This window comes from Crocuta crocuta, unplaced genomic scaffold (genome assembly GCF_008692635.1).
Source record: "Crocuta crocuta isolate KB4526 unplaced genomic scaffold, BGI_CrCroc_1.0 scaffold439, whole genome shotgun sequence".
Taxonomy (NCBI): Eukaryota; Metazoa; Chordata; class Mammalia; order Carnivora; family Hyaenidae; genus Crocuta; species Crocuta crocuta.
Window position 1 is genome coordinate 1,045,591 of NW_027532838.1, and position 15,854 is coordinate 1,061,444.

Consider the following 15,854-nt stretch of genomic DNA (forward strand, 5'->3'; position numbering starts at 1 on the left):
TCCCGTCTCATGAGCCATAATTATTGTTTGTTCATACAAGGATCTCTTATTTCATTGATATATTTTTATTTTTATTCCCATATACCACTCTCAGCTACCCCAAATTTCCTGAGAGTTTTCAATAAATAAGAACCTATGAATCAAAAGTATCTTACAATGAAAATTAATTATCCTTATCATGCACCCAGGGGTTTCTGTAGAATTATGGTCTGATTTGGTGGAGGAATAATGGATCAAGAGTTCAAATGACTCACTGTGCCTATTTTATGCCTATAAGACAGGATGCAGTGGAATACCTACCTGTAGCTAACCATTTCAACAATTTGAACATGTTATCTTTCACTTTACACATATTACCATACTGCACATAATTGAATCTAATTTTTTAAGGGCTGTGAAGTTACAAATGTTTAAATTTGGTAAGAAATCCTGCACAAAGAGGTTAATAAAGGACTGAAATATCTCTATAACCCACTGCATTCCCAAGGGACAGTATTATTCTCACCTTAAACAATCATACTCTCACTTCTAATCTTCATTAGGACATCTTTTCTTTGCTGTAAAAGGAAAACAAAGAAGCAAAAATGCATCCAAGTTAACCTAAAATTAGGCCTAACTGAAGTTCCTTACACCTCTTGCTGTGGATCCCTCTCTGTAGGGAACTCATGTAAATCTGTCACATGAGAAGAACAGTTTATTTTTATTTTTTTCTTCATATATTTGCCAAAGGAACATATGTTTGCTGCTTAAATAGCATCATTAAGCATCAGAGATATGAAGTATATTCATCAAAGCCAAAAACAGATTCTCAAATATTGCCTCTTAGGAAGGAGCTTGTTACTAAATATAAATTCTAAAATATATGCTCTTGTTATTTGGACATTAATAGTGGTTCACAGAATTATTTAATTATTGTTTTTGTTGCATAAAACTATAACCATATATTCTGCCACATACTTGACACAGCTTGTCTTTTCTAATAGGATTCTGCTTACTAAGCCTCTAAGAGTCAGCTTTGTCAACAACACTGTGACTCAGCATATTGAGTGTCTCATATACTGAATCAATGAACAATCATTTTTAGTTCATGATTTTGTCATCCAAATCTAATGAGACCATCATTATCATCATCATCATCATCATCATCACCATCATCATCATCATCATCACCATCATCATCATCATCATCAGAACTAATGTAGCTAAATAGGCAGAGGGAATGTATAAAGACAGATACGATATCTAGACATTGTATATAATTTTTCTTAGATAATCTGTCCTTTAACATTTCTATATTTTACAGATTTTGAGCAGTTTATTTTTCCCTTAATTGCATCCATCCTCAGAAATGGATATTGTAGCATCTCAAAAAATCTCTATTAGATAGTACCAGCATGTAAGTACCTATTATTAGTAAATTTATCTTTACTTTCCCCCAGAACTTTGATGCCGTGTCAAGTGTGGGTTTGGGTCGTACATTCACAAGTCAATTTTATATCACAGTTCTGGAATCAATAGACTATACAAGGTTGAGGAGAGGGATAAGTTGAGACAGATTGTCATTTCATGAAAAAAATACATCACTCATCACAAAATGCCACAATGTGAACACAATGATAAGATTTATATCAAAACTTTCAACTATTGTGAATTTTATAGTTGGCTATTGATTCAGAAGGAGAACTCATTTGGCCAATATACTTAAAAACCTATATGGTATTCATCGTATAAGAATGCTTCAAGTTCAGTTATTTGTGAACTTTGAATTTTTCAATGGTTGAATTTAAGTATCTGAGAATTTGTATCCATCCATTTTTGGAGGAAATTTAGCATGATGGACCACATAATTTTCTCCTAAGTAGTAGTTTTACATTAAAGAGTAGCTTAAATCCAATGTAGAAATTGTCCAGGAAATGAAATTCTGTTTTCTTTAACCAACTATTAAAAGCGCTTTAAAGAATCAAAAACTTAGGATATGATAACTTTTTATTCATGAAAATTTGGTGAAAGGTGAGAGAAATATTAAGTAAGCAGATTGAAAGTTTCAAAGAACACTTTATTTCTTAATCCATAGAGAGGAAACACATATCTTTATTCACTTAAAATAACCCTGATAGATTTCTAAAGGGTTGTATTCAGATCACTTGGAGTTTCAAGCGCCAGTCTTTTATCCACTTTTACCATTTTTTTCCTTTGTGGATTTCTCTTCTCCAACATGACAAGCTTCAAGTTTAATAAATACAGGAACTTATCACCTCAAAATTTTCATATTTTCTTTCTATTGCTCCTCAATCTGGCTTTTCTTTGATTTCTGACATATATACCTAAAACTACTTTTCTTAAAATACTTTTTGTACAATGTATCTCCTTTACCATCATAGACACATACTTTTCAAGTATATTTCATGGAGCCTCACAAATGAACATATTGGGAAAACTATTATGGGCTGCTTATATAAATAAAGAAATTCAGGCTTAGGAGAATCAAATTACCTCCCTAGGATTAGAGTTAGGATATGACAGTGTTGAAATGGGAAACTAGATGATCTCATTTCAGAGCACATGATTGTAAACTCTGATCGACATTGTCAAAGCAGTCTCTGGTGCTGCTGCCTACATCAGATTCAGTCTCTCTGCTCGTTTTTTCGGAGATCCATTCTTGAACTCATGCTACCCTTTCAACTTCAGGCCCCACTGTTTCCTAACACATATGCTCTTTTTCAATTATGGTTTATGTGTGTTTGAGAGAGGGATTATATTATCTTTAATTTTCATAATAAAGGCTGGCATTAGTTCTAGTAAGGCTGAGACACATTAATTCTAACTTTTATTCATTTTTTAAAAAATAAAGTAAAAGACCCATTATCTTTCTCAGAAAACTATTTGGATCAATTTCTATGTTGTAAATGGTATGTTTCATCAATAGGGGTAACCTACCAAAAAGAAAGCCATTCAGACTAATTTAGGCTTCCATTTTTTTAAAGGAACACCTAAAACTGGGTGTTATATGTAAGTAATGAATCACTAAATTCTACCCCTAAAACCAAAATTACACTATAAGTTAACTAACTAGAATTTAAATAAAAACATAAGAGAAGAACTAAAGAAATTTCATTTTTATGTATTATACATAGATTATTTCTCATATATATCATCTTTCCTTAACCACATATTAAATATATAGAAAATTAAGTATTTTTATATCTTCTTAAAATTAAGAGATAAAAATAGTATTAAATAGATCTAACGTATGGGTAGTTATTACTGACAAAATATTGACAAAATTAATAGCATATTTTTTTAGATTCTACTATTAGAAAGTATGATATGTCTTTATGAAAGCTCTTTTGGTTCTCAGGGAGTCCATTAAATCATGTAGCTATAGATTAAGTGATGGAAAAATCCAAATGCTCATATGTCATACAGGGGTATTAATCTTTCTCTTTAGTAATGTAAAATTTTCTTTAAAAGTTAGCATCTCTGAGGGGTGCCTGGGTGGCTCAGTAGATTGGGCACCCAGCTTCAGCTCAGGTCATGATCTTGCGGTTTGTGAGTTCAAGCCCCACATCAGGCTCTGTGCTGACACTCAGAGCCTGGAGCCTGCTTCTGATTCTGTGTCTCCCTCTTTTGTCTGCCCCTCCTCCACTTGCACTCTGTCTCCCTCCTTCTCAAAAAGAAATAAAAACATTAAAAAAAAAAGTTGGCATCTCTGAGATAATGTTATTATTAAATTATTTTTATTATTTTTAAATACTTATTTTGAAAAATTGTGCATGTGAGTGAGCAGCAAAGCAGCAAAGAAAGAGAATCCCAAACAGAATCCCCACTGTCAGCACAGAGCCCTACACAAGGCTCAATCTCACAAACCATGAGATCATAACCTGAGCTGAAATCAAGAGTCTGATACTTAACCTAATGAGCCACCCAGGCACACCTATTTTACATCTTTTAATCCTTTCCCATAGTCTGAGAAGGACTGACGATTCTGAACTCCCAAATAACAGTGTCAAGGTAACACACGTTGGGTAGAGAAATGTTCTCCAGTTACACATCAGCAACCTGAGAGCAAAAGATGGTGATGGCCAGTGGTCAAATCCTGGGAAAGTACCTGGACTATGGAATTTAGATTCAGCAGTGATGTCATGCATGTCCATTTTTCTTTCCAGATGCTTTCTGGTTCCCTAACATTATCTTCATTCCTTTTATCCTTCTGTAAAGGGTGTAAAATGATATTATTATTAATTACTGTTCTGTGCTAGTATTAGTAGGGAAGCAAGAAGGAGCCTAGTTAGGGAAAGGCATTGAGATCAGCTTAGAAACTTGAAGAGCAATCCTAAGCAAATGGTAACAGCTGAAATCCAGAATTCTTAAAACACTCCTAGAAATTTTAAGGAAATAATTGGTAGGGTGGATTAGGTTTGATTTTATCACCCAATTAGAATTAGGTATTTGGGTATGAAAGGTAAGAACAGCTTTGAAGATTGGAAAAATTAGGTACACATCTGCTGTTACAGATGCTATTATAGATGACGATATAGATATGGAGAGGCTCATACTAACATTAAAAAATTGATATATGCAATATATATGCTCATAGTTTTGTATGATCATTTTGAGTAATGAGTAAAACTTAAAATACTAACTTTTAAAATATTTATTATATAAAATTGACACCTGAATAAAGTGATGGCTAAAGACAACACCCCTCCACCCAGTTGAAAATCCATGTATAAGTTTTGACTTCTCAAAAACTTACTAATAGCTACTGTTGATCAGAGAAGCCTTACCAATAACATAAACAGTTGATTAACACATATTTTGTATGTTATATGTATTATATACTGTAATCTTATAATGAAGTAAACTAGAAAAAATGTTATTAAGAAAACCATAAGGAAAAATACATTTACAGTATGATATTGTATTTATTGAAAAAAATCATGTATTGGTGGACCCATGCAGTTCAAATCTGTGGTGTTCAAGGATTAACTGTACATATATCTATACACATATAAATATACACATGTACATATAGTCTCATAACATATGTATATCTAAGGGTTTGCACAAATTACTTGTTTTATATATCTTGATGTTTAACTATTTATGCCATTACTGAAAGTAGTTAGAAGAATTCCCAAAATTTATATGATGTGGTGTTCAATACTTTTAAAAGTCTTTCATGGTTATTATATGTTTTAAGGATAATTAGTACAGTTTATTACACAACTGAACTCAAATATTTTATTTAGAGAAATAGTACTGAAAATCCTTATAAAATAAGTAAACATTAATTCATTTTAAATCATATATATTGAAACACCATGTCAAAATACATCTTTAAAATTAACTGTTCATAACTTAGCATTCAGCCAGTAAAAAACAAACAAAAAAAAAAACAGAAGTACATTTGACTTATTTTTAATAAAAAACTGATTTAAATGGTTAGTTTCATGCAGTTGAATAACAATAAATGTTACCTCAAATATAAAATGACAGTAGAAAAGAGGACATCAGAGGGCATTTTCTCATATTTTTGTATTGCAGTCAGGGCCATCCAAAAGAGGGAGCTAAAGTATTGTGCTAAATATCTGGATTTTATGACTATGAGATTGGGAATCTGATTCACATATGAATTGCACACTGTGTTTGGATGTAAATTTCGTCTGATATTGGCTTTTTAACATTGACTTATTATCTACTATACTTCGCTTATGATCCTAAGATTGTATATTCCCCTAGAAAAAAATTATTTTTTCAACCAGAATATAATTACAAAAATTACAAAAGATGGGAGGTACATGAAGTAAAATCTCTTCATAGTGAGTCTATAGAAAGAGGAGGAATCATGTAAGCCTTGAATCATGTGATTTATCTCTATGTTGATATAAATAGGACTAATAATATTGACATTGTTTCCATGTACATGAAAACACTTAAAAAATAATATAAAGCATGATGCATCTATGAAACTTATGACAGGAATATGTAATATTTTATATAACGTCAGCAATATCATTGGCAAAAAGATGCTATATGCTAATTGTGTGTGTGGTTTATCTGACACAGCTGCTATCCATTTTCCCCATAGACTAGGGCAAGATAACATTATAAATAAAGGTTCAGTGCCAAAGAAAAACAGAATCTGTACTTCCTTATTACAAAATGTTATTTTACAATGAGATTAATTTAATTAATGAATAGATTAATTTCCTTCTTCAGAACATCAGAAAGAAATCTAACTCCAGTAGGAAATCACAAAGAGAGGAGATAATTTACCTATAAATAATTAATTTTCATGTAAATAGATTGTGAAGACAAAATGTTTAATTGACTATCAGATATTGGTATTGTTATGTTTTCTCAAGACATTACATTTAAACAGAGGGTGTTGCTCTTTTGTGATTTGGGAGAAGTTATCTTACACATTCATGTTTTTCTTATTACTCTCATAACACTACAGATAAAACATGGTGAAGGATGGTAATTTCTTGTAGGTTTTACTGATAAGTCTAAAACCTAAAGTCACCAACAGATGATTTGTTGACATAAATCAATGATATGGTGTCCAAGGATGGATTTATTAAAATATTCCAATATATATGTTTCAAAGAAATAATTGACCTTTAATTTATTCTTCAAAAAATCTGGTCTTTTACAAATTGAATGATTTTTTAGGAATTCATTTGACATTAGAATTGTTTGTTCTTCAAATGAATCCAATTTTATCCTTAAAATTGGCAAACTGACATACTTTCTTTTTTTCCCCACAGATTGAACAGTTGTATTAACAAATTGTTCCACATTGTGCAATCTTTGCTATAACGTAGAAATAATTTGTATATATAAATAATGCAAAAATAGCACAATTTTATAACTGCAGCTATACACATAAGTTCAATCAAATGAGCAGATTACACTAATTATCTGAACACAAAAATTGGTTTAAAATATGTGACTGAAACTTGAATTTCTTTTAGGCAGCTGATAATTTGAATTCATTATTATAGTTGTGAACAGACAGAAAGTTTGAAACAGAATGATGCTGTAGACATGACCAAGGGATGCATTTCTGAATATGTGTGGACAATGATGAAACTACATATCATATTCTTTTTATACATGGAAATTCTGGTATCATTGGAAGATATTTAGGCAATATGGAGAAGGTCAATTGAACAGATGCAATTAGACCTAAGACAGAGGAATCCATATCTCAGGAAATGTCTTCAGCGTTATTGTGTGACTGAGTCAGTTAAGCACCTGGCTCTTGATTTCCACTCAGGTCATCATCTCACAGTTTGTGGGTTGCAGCCCAGCATTGGGCTCTGTCCTGACAGCACAAAGCTTGCTTGGGATTCTCCCCCTCTGTCTCTGTCTGCCCTTCCCCTGCTTGTGCTCATGTGCTCACACTTTCTCTCNAAAGAAAGAAAGAAAATGTCTTCAAGAAGTCCAGGCATGAGAAGATGATATTCAGGTCTTTGGAAACTCCAAGCATTTCCATTATTTCTATTGTTCTGTTTTGTTTCCCCAAAAGCTGGAAGCTTGTTTGAGAAACAGTTGAAAGTTTAATGTAATTATTTTAAGGAAAGATCCATTGACTTCGGAACTAATAATGCCCTTAGATGTTTTCCGATCAATAATCTTTAGAGTGAAGACATTAAATCCCAGTTTGATAAATGAATGCACATCCCCTAGTCTCTGGTCTTATTTCCCATCCATTGTTCTCTTTATCACACTAGCTTGGAGTGGCATTCTAACATGTAAAATTCGGCAAATGATTAGCCAATTGTATTTTAGTTATTTCAAGCAGCATATCACTTGGCATAAATCTCTTTTTCTTTCTCTACATGCAGAGTTTGGTTGGTTCATCTATTTTTTCAGCAAGGTTTGTAGAGACAAATGGGTCCAACCAGAGCGATGAATCAAATTGTGGTTATTTTTCACCTTTAGCTACACATGCTCACCAGCATGCCACATTTTGCATGTGAAGGGTTATGAATTAAAAACAACTTTGTAAAAATATAATAATTTATATTGATAAAATAATCTTAATCACATAATCTATTCCTAGAGCCCAGGATTCTACTCTTTGTTTTTCTCTTCTAGGATCACTTTGAACAAATTTCTCAAGATCTTGTTATCTTTACTTGTAAAATCAGTCAAACAAAATATCAGCTAGGTTTCTTCTTGCTGTAATAATCTTTGATTATATTGAATCATTCTTTTAAAATCTCCCTTCCAAGAGAGAGATCACATTTTATATAATGTATGGGGTATTTTTTTCATCTTAAAGTAGCATGTAATATCATTAGAAACTATTATGATAGCTTGGCTTTCTTTTATTAATAATGAAAATTGAACAAATACTTTCCAAGAATCATATTTTTCATACATTTTTAAACATATTTTTCATATTCCACTAATTGGGGTATGAAATAATAATCATATTTTCATATATTTTCAAACATATTTTCATACTCCTATAATTGGGAGTTTTGTTTTCAGTCTCCTGTGTCTTTTAAAAGTGTGATTGCTTACATAGTTTTTAACAACATTTCTTTAATTTTTCCAGCATGTTCTTATTGTTACTCCTACTCTCTGCATCCATGATTGATCATATGGTATATGTCATACGTGTATTTTAAAAGCCAGTGTATATTTCTTTGGAGAAAATATGTTGTCTAATCAAGTAAAATCCTAGCACAGTTCAAAAGCATCAATTATTTAGAGGTATAATTATTTTGTATTTTATAACTTCTTTTAGCAGTCTAGACAAGGAAAGTCCTAAAAACATGTACAGAATATTATAATTACTTTTTCCAAATAAAGTGTTAAAATTCTCACAGTATTAGACACTGAGAGTTTGAGAATATTGTGAACATAATACTACTACTACTAACAATAGTAGTAAGCTAAATTAATATATATTAAGTGGCTACTATGATAAGCACTTTGATGCACATATTATCATAATCATTCTTGACAACAATCCTAATGAATACAATTATCCACATTTTCACACGAGGAAACTGAAATTTAGAAAGATGAAATAAATTAATTGAGACCTGACTAGAGACAAGAGGTGGAACTGGTGTTTCTGGTTCAAAAATCTGAGATCTTAATGATTATAGTTAAACTTTAAGTAAATATTTTTCCCTACTCTGTAGAGATTTGTTCCCTACTCTGTAGCTCAAGGTAAGGGCAGACAAATTTTGGCTAGAAAAGGGAGAAGCAGGGAGTTAGTACATATAGATTTAGCCTCAGGCCAAAAGTTATAAATACCATACCTTCCAGTGTGGTATATGAATCAGTTTCATAATTAAGCAATGTAAAACTTATTAAACATAATTCACCCAAAATGTAATTCACCCAAAACACTTATACTCTTGTATTTCCCCTTTGAAAACAACCAATAACCTTTTTGATATAATCCTAAAACTCCAAATTGCCATATTTCCATTTTTATTTTACAACAATTAAATACATTTTATCCAAGTAAACACTATTAAGTAGGATGAGAAGCATATTATCTACATGTTATTTGTGGGAGAATGTTGTCATTATAATTGTTTACTTTGTACAAATGTTGTAGAGCTCTCAGTAGAGATAGTACTCAATGGATATTGAGATGGGTGTCTAACCAATCTTTGTGAGGGTAAAGGTCACTTATCAGTAGATACAGTAGATATATTGTTTATCCAAGACCCAAGAGAAGATGACTGGGGTCATCTAAATCAGATATGGTTAGGAAAATACTGAATACCAACCAAAAGATTGTCTAGAGTGCTGGTGCAAAGAAATAAGAGTTATTGTCATATAATTATCTCAGAAAATTTAACTGGATGCCCTTGAACAGAGGAAATCAATAAAAGAGAAAGAAAAACCAGGGAAGTGTCAGAAAATAAAGGTAGGCATGACCTAACAAAGTGATGAAAACAGAAAAAGGCAGAAAACATACCCTGAGAGGTAGAGAACTTCAGTCACATGATTAGATTCTTTATTTTGGAAACTGTATTAGAAGTATGAAAATTTTGTCCAATATAAAATCACACAGATTGGAAGGAATTGACATTTAAAGGCATTTGAGAAAATTCTAGGACAGATTCTGCTCTTTCCGGTGCTTTCAAAAAGGGTAGAACCTCCCTCAACATTCAGGGTAAAGGAGGATCAATCTTACTATGGGTTTCCTTTTGGGAGGTGTGGTGGGAGGAAGAGTTGTAAGACTAACAACAGTCTCTTATTATTATAGATAATAATATAGAAATATACAGAGCTATTTACATATTAGTTTTGCTCACAATGAGATATTCTCCCCTGCCTCAGCTTGAGTGAGTCTTCTACTTATATTAGGAGAAACTAGACAATTTAATAATTTGAACACTCATAGTTAATATTTAAATACTCTAAAGTAGCTGTCTGAAATTCCCACTACTGTATGAATAATAACATTTAATGAAAGTTTAACTTTATATACATGAAAAATAAATATATTGTAATTACTTATTTAATGAAGCAAAAGAGAAAAGTAAGAATGTGGGTTATTATTAATATGCCATTGCTATGAAAACTGGAAAATGTTCAGTTCATATTCTTATTACAAAGGTTATAAGTATCTAAATAGGCATAATATAACAATGTAGTGTTTATATATTAAAATTAAATGTAATTAGGAGTATATTAAATAAATGAGCAAAATTTGTTAACATTGCAGGCTTTTGAGTCTGCCATTTCTTCTACCTAAAATAATATTCCTCATAGTATTTCCTTCTCTCCATTTAGAATCAATTCAAATATTACTTTCTCAAAAAAACTTCCCTCATCCAACCTGTTCTGTCTACCCCTTCAATAACGCTCCATCACACTGCCTATTTTCTTAGCATTTATCAGTACCGTATTTATCTTTTTTATTATTTGAGTCACTCCTCTACAGAATACCTTCTTGTGATTAGAATCTCTTCTACGATGTTACCTGCTATAACCTCAGCACCCAGAAAAATGCAACATGCATGGTTAACATCGAATAAATATTTGGCATCCATACCTGATTATAGAACAAATTTAATAGGTCATATAACTTAAAATGGTTTCTGTGTTTTATAAATAACATTAACTCTATTTAACATAGATTATGGCTAAACTATCAAGTTGTTAACATTCACCACAAATATAACTTTAAAGTTAATTAATTTTTTTATATTTATTTACTTTGAGAGAGAGAGAGAGAGAGTGCACAAGCAGGGTACAGACAGAGAGATGAAAAGAGAGAATCCCAAGCAGGCTCCTGCTGTAGTACAGAGACTGATGCAGGGCCCAACGTGGAGCCCAATGCAAGGCCTGATGCAGGGCTTCATCCCACAACTCTGGGATCATGCCTTGAGCCAAAACAAGAGTCGGATGCTAAACCGACTGAGCCATCCAGGTCCCCCACTTCCATTAATTGTAATGAATGTTATTCAAAAGCAATCATTACCACTGTTTTTGTTTGAAATTTTTTTTCCCCAAACTACAGTAAAATTCTAATACAAATAAACCACATTTATAAGCTCTATTCATTTTAAGGTCAAGAATGTCATTCACTTTATACTCATTAATGTAAATCAATGAATAAAAGAGAGAAACAATAAAAATACTAGAAAAGGAAAGTTAAAAACTGGCATTAAAATATGTAATAAAAAATATGTGATAATATGAGATACTATGTAATTTTATTACCACTGAAAATTTTTCCAATGTTACCTATATTTAACAAGCTTTTATAACTCACTCCTGTCCCCAAAATCCAAGTGTAATATATTTATTCCAATTCAAGCAATACACTTTATCCTATTTATTTATGATAGCAAATATTCTAAATTAATTTTAACATAATAAATTTACAATACAAAATATTTCATTTCATGTTTTGTTAACTAAAGGAACCATATGATATATATAAATATGTATATTCATAATGCTGTTCCTGACTTCTAGGTTTATCTTACCTAATTTCAGAAACAAAGAAATTAATAAAATTAAACGAGATCTCTTGTGCTTTTCTATATGGAGAGTCCCAATAATTTTTACCTGAATATAATGAACCTGAGCACTAATATTCTTATTAATATAATAGTAATCACAGAAGTTATCCTAGGAAAAATCATACTTCCTCATAATACATTATAATGTAGATACTGCTAATATCTTAACACAGTAAGCTCCTAGAGCTCTGAGGTATTAAAGATTTTCTCAAACTCATATACTTTGAATGTCTGACCCCAGGACTCCACTTGCCCTTTCCAGCCATGAAATATTAACTTTCTAAACATTTTGTTTATTGCATTTCATATGTGAGACAATTTGTGCCCAGAAGTGAAGATAACCTACCAAAAAAACAGAACAAATAAATGGAACTGGAAAGAAACTATATGTCTGTTCTCATGACTGACATACTGTATTTTTACTCTTATTCCAATAAAGTAGTATTGTTAAATATTGCTATTTTAATTTTATGGTTCAAGTTAAGCAGCCAATATATTATTTTGGGGTGATATGAAAATTCCATGAATATCATGAAAGCTTTGGACTTCTTCAGGGAACTCACACTAAATCAAAAATACAATATTTCTGTAAAGATTTCATAATATTTTTGATGATTTGAAGCCTAAACTTTGGGCTCCTTAAGGTTATATTTTTAAGAGTCCTAAATTAGCAGAAAAAGCTAAAACATAAAATAAACCAACTGCTGAAGACTTGGATTCAAGGCTGAGAAGTACTGATTTACTTCTAGATGTGATGGGATGATAGGCTGGAGGTAACAGGAGAAAGGGTTACTTGAGCATATTCTTAATTTACAAAATTATGCTTTGTGGAACATGAGTTGTTAAATTGTTGGTGAGGTGAGCCATTAAAAGGTTATTATAATAATACAGCAAAGAGATATTAAGATTCTTATAGAAAGAGTACCCCAAGAACTAGGTAGGAAGAGATCAACATAAGATGTGACAAGGGCTATTGCCTCAGAACTTACAAATATCTTATAAGAAATAATTATAAAATATAAAGAATTTTTTCTGCGTATGTTTTATGGAAGCAGTGAGAAAGGATAAAAACATGGTCTTAACTTAATTTGAAAAGTAGCTTTTAAAAGGGAGTTTTTGGTCCCAGTTATTGTGTGCTTCATACTTCACATTAGGATTCTTTTAATTTCAATTTTAGAGACTGCATCAAGCAAAAGTTTCTTTCACACAGGGAAACTAGAATGGTAGGAAGTCTATAAAATGTTACTTATATTAAAAGTGAAGTAATGAGGGATGTTTATATTGAAAACCAAGTGTAAGATCAACACAGTTTTCTTTGAATGAGTTTAATGCTATCAGATAGCAGTGGAGTAATGATTCCAAACTATATGGGCAAGGCTAAAACAAAATAAAAAGGGTAGTTACAGGCAGATAAATTTTGTCATGTATGGCAAGAAGAGACTCTCTAACAACTGACATTGTTTGGAAACAACAGTGGCTTCCATGAGAAGGTCTCCCCAGCACATGTTTCACCACAGCACAGAGCATGGGAACTGAGAGCAGGTACTCAATGAGTAAGTTCAAAAGTAGGAAAATGAAATAGTCATCCAGTAGATGAATAAATGAATTATTGCAAAGAAGCTGAAGGTCTTTTTTTCTGATGGTCAATTTAAAAGAAAAGAACAAGGGTACATACAGGATTCTGAATAGACTGTACACACTGAGGATACTACCTTTATTGTACTCGTGTTATGAGAAGCATTGATTCTTCCTACACCTGCAAACTGTAAGACACACTGTCATGTCTGCTACATGGACATGCAACGAAGATCAGCTTCTTAATGTGAAAAGTTTGTATGCATCGATTTTGGGACTCCTGACACCAACCAGTCAATATTAAAACAACTTTCCAATTTGTCTCCTCATACACATACCTTATGAAACTTTAGAATGTAAGGATAGCCTTAGATTTTCTAGCTCCAATTTTTCTTTTCTTTTCTTTTTTTTTAAAAATGTTTTATTTATTTCTATGAGAGAGAGAGAGACAGCGTGAGCAGGGGAGGGTCAGAGAGAGAGGGAGTCACAGACTGAAACAGGCTCCAGGCTCTGAGCTGGCAGTCAGCACAGAGCCCGACGCGGGGCTCGAACCCACGAACCGCGAGATCATGACCTAAGCGAAAGTCGGACGCTTAACCGACTAAGCCACCCAGGCCCCCCTAGCCCCAATTTTTCTTAACAATTCTCCAAAATCCCTTTGCTGGACTGCATCCCTGGACTTACAGTCAAACCCTCTTGTCCTCCGTGTCCTACTCATCTCTTCTTAATGAATTGTGACCTTGGTAATACTTCACTCCTTATAAGACCCATTGCCAGTCAATTAGAAAGTGAAAGTAGGGAGAAGGTGAAATGAAGAAGTGTTTCTAAAATCGTCCACGATTATATTGACCTATATTTATTAGCTCCACATCTAAGGAATTTCTCATGTTGGAAAAGCAACTTTTTTGTGATAGTTCTCTGAGTCATCTCCCCTCAACACAAGCCAAGTTAAAGACAGGCACTGGTAGTTAAATGGAGTCTGTCTTTGAGGTGGGGGAGGAGTGGGGGTAGAGGATAATGATAAGGGAATAGAGGCAAAGCAGTAAACTTGGAAACAGAAGTAGCAGCAAAGCTAAAGTTGCAGTGAAGGTAAGAAAGCACATGTTCATGAAAAACAGCAAGAGAAAGAAATCACTATAGTTCATTGCATGGAAAAGACCAATCTGCTTTCTGTGAATCATTATAAATTTGTACTTAATTTGATAGAAGGCAGTGGATAATGCACACTTTAAGTGATGTCTTTGTTAGCCACCAAATGAATTAAAATGAAAGCATAAGAGAAAGGATAAAAATGGATGTAATATCTTTCCCTACATATTATAATTATATGTTAAAGAGAAAACATAAAACATGTCACCAAGCATATTAGAAATAGTAACTTGCTAGTGTAGCATATATACACATGTATAGTTATATAGTTATTAGTATATCATGTGATATATTTTATTAGTATATATATTGTTTAAAACTTTTTAATCACATCCTAAATACTAAAAATCCCTTCTGTAATCTTGACAAATTCTTACTTTCCTATACACTAAATTAGTGGAAAGTATTCTTATAGCAGATTGATTAATTAATACTTTAAATATTTTTCTCAGAATGGAGATAGTTGAAGAATAGTTTTCATAGAAATTCTAGGTTATAGAAGTGAAATGCAAGGAATAGGAAACAATAAAACATCAAATCATTACGTCTAGAAAACTTACCTAAAACTGCAATTTTAATAAAATATATCTATCACTGATAGCTTGTAAGACATCTCTGATTGGTAGAAAGCCATTGTATTGTATTGCATATGTATAGAATTTGATAATTTAAAATTACTTATTTCTAAAATCTGCTTTCAAATCCATATTTTATAGAACAAAATATTGTTTATAAATAGTTAGGGGTATGTTTGTCCAAACCCATAATCTGAATAAAATTTTCATTCCATGTAGTATTTCTTCACATTCTTTTCCTACGGGCTATTTACTTACATTTTCTTATAATTTTAGAAGAGTACAATTTATAAATATGGTGAATGAAATGAATGCAAGACATATACACATGACAATTTTATTCTGAAATAACATTTTGTTCCTCCCAGAATATATTTAAAGCTCAATGTTAACATAAGACTTCCATAAGCACAATTTACTCTTGGGTATAATGGAGAAGAATCTCCATGTTCATGCTTATTTTATTATTTTTATTTAAAAGTTTTTTAATGTTTATTTTTGAGAGAGAGAGAGACAGAAAAACGTGAGCTAGGGA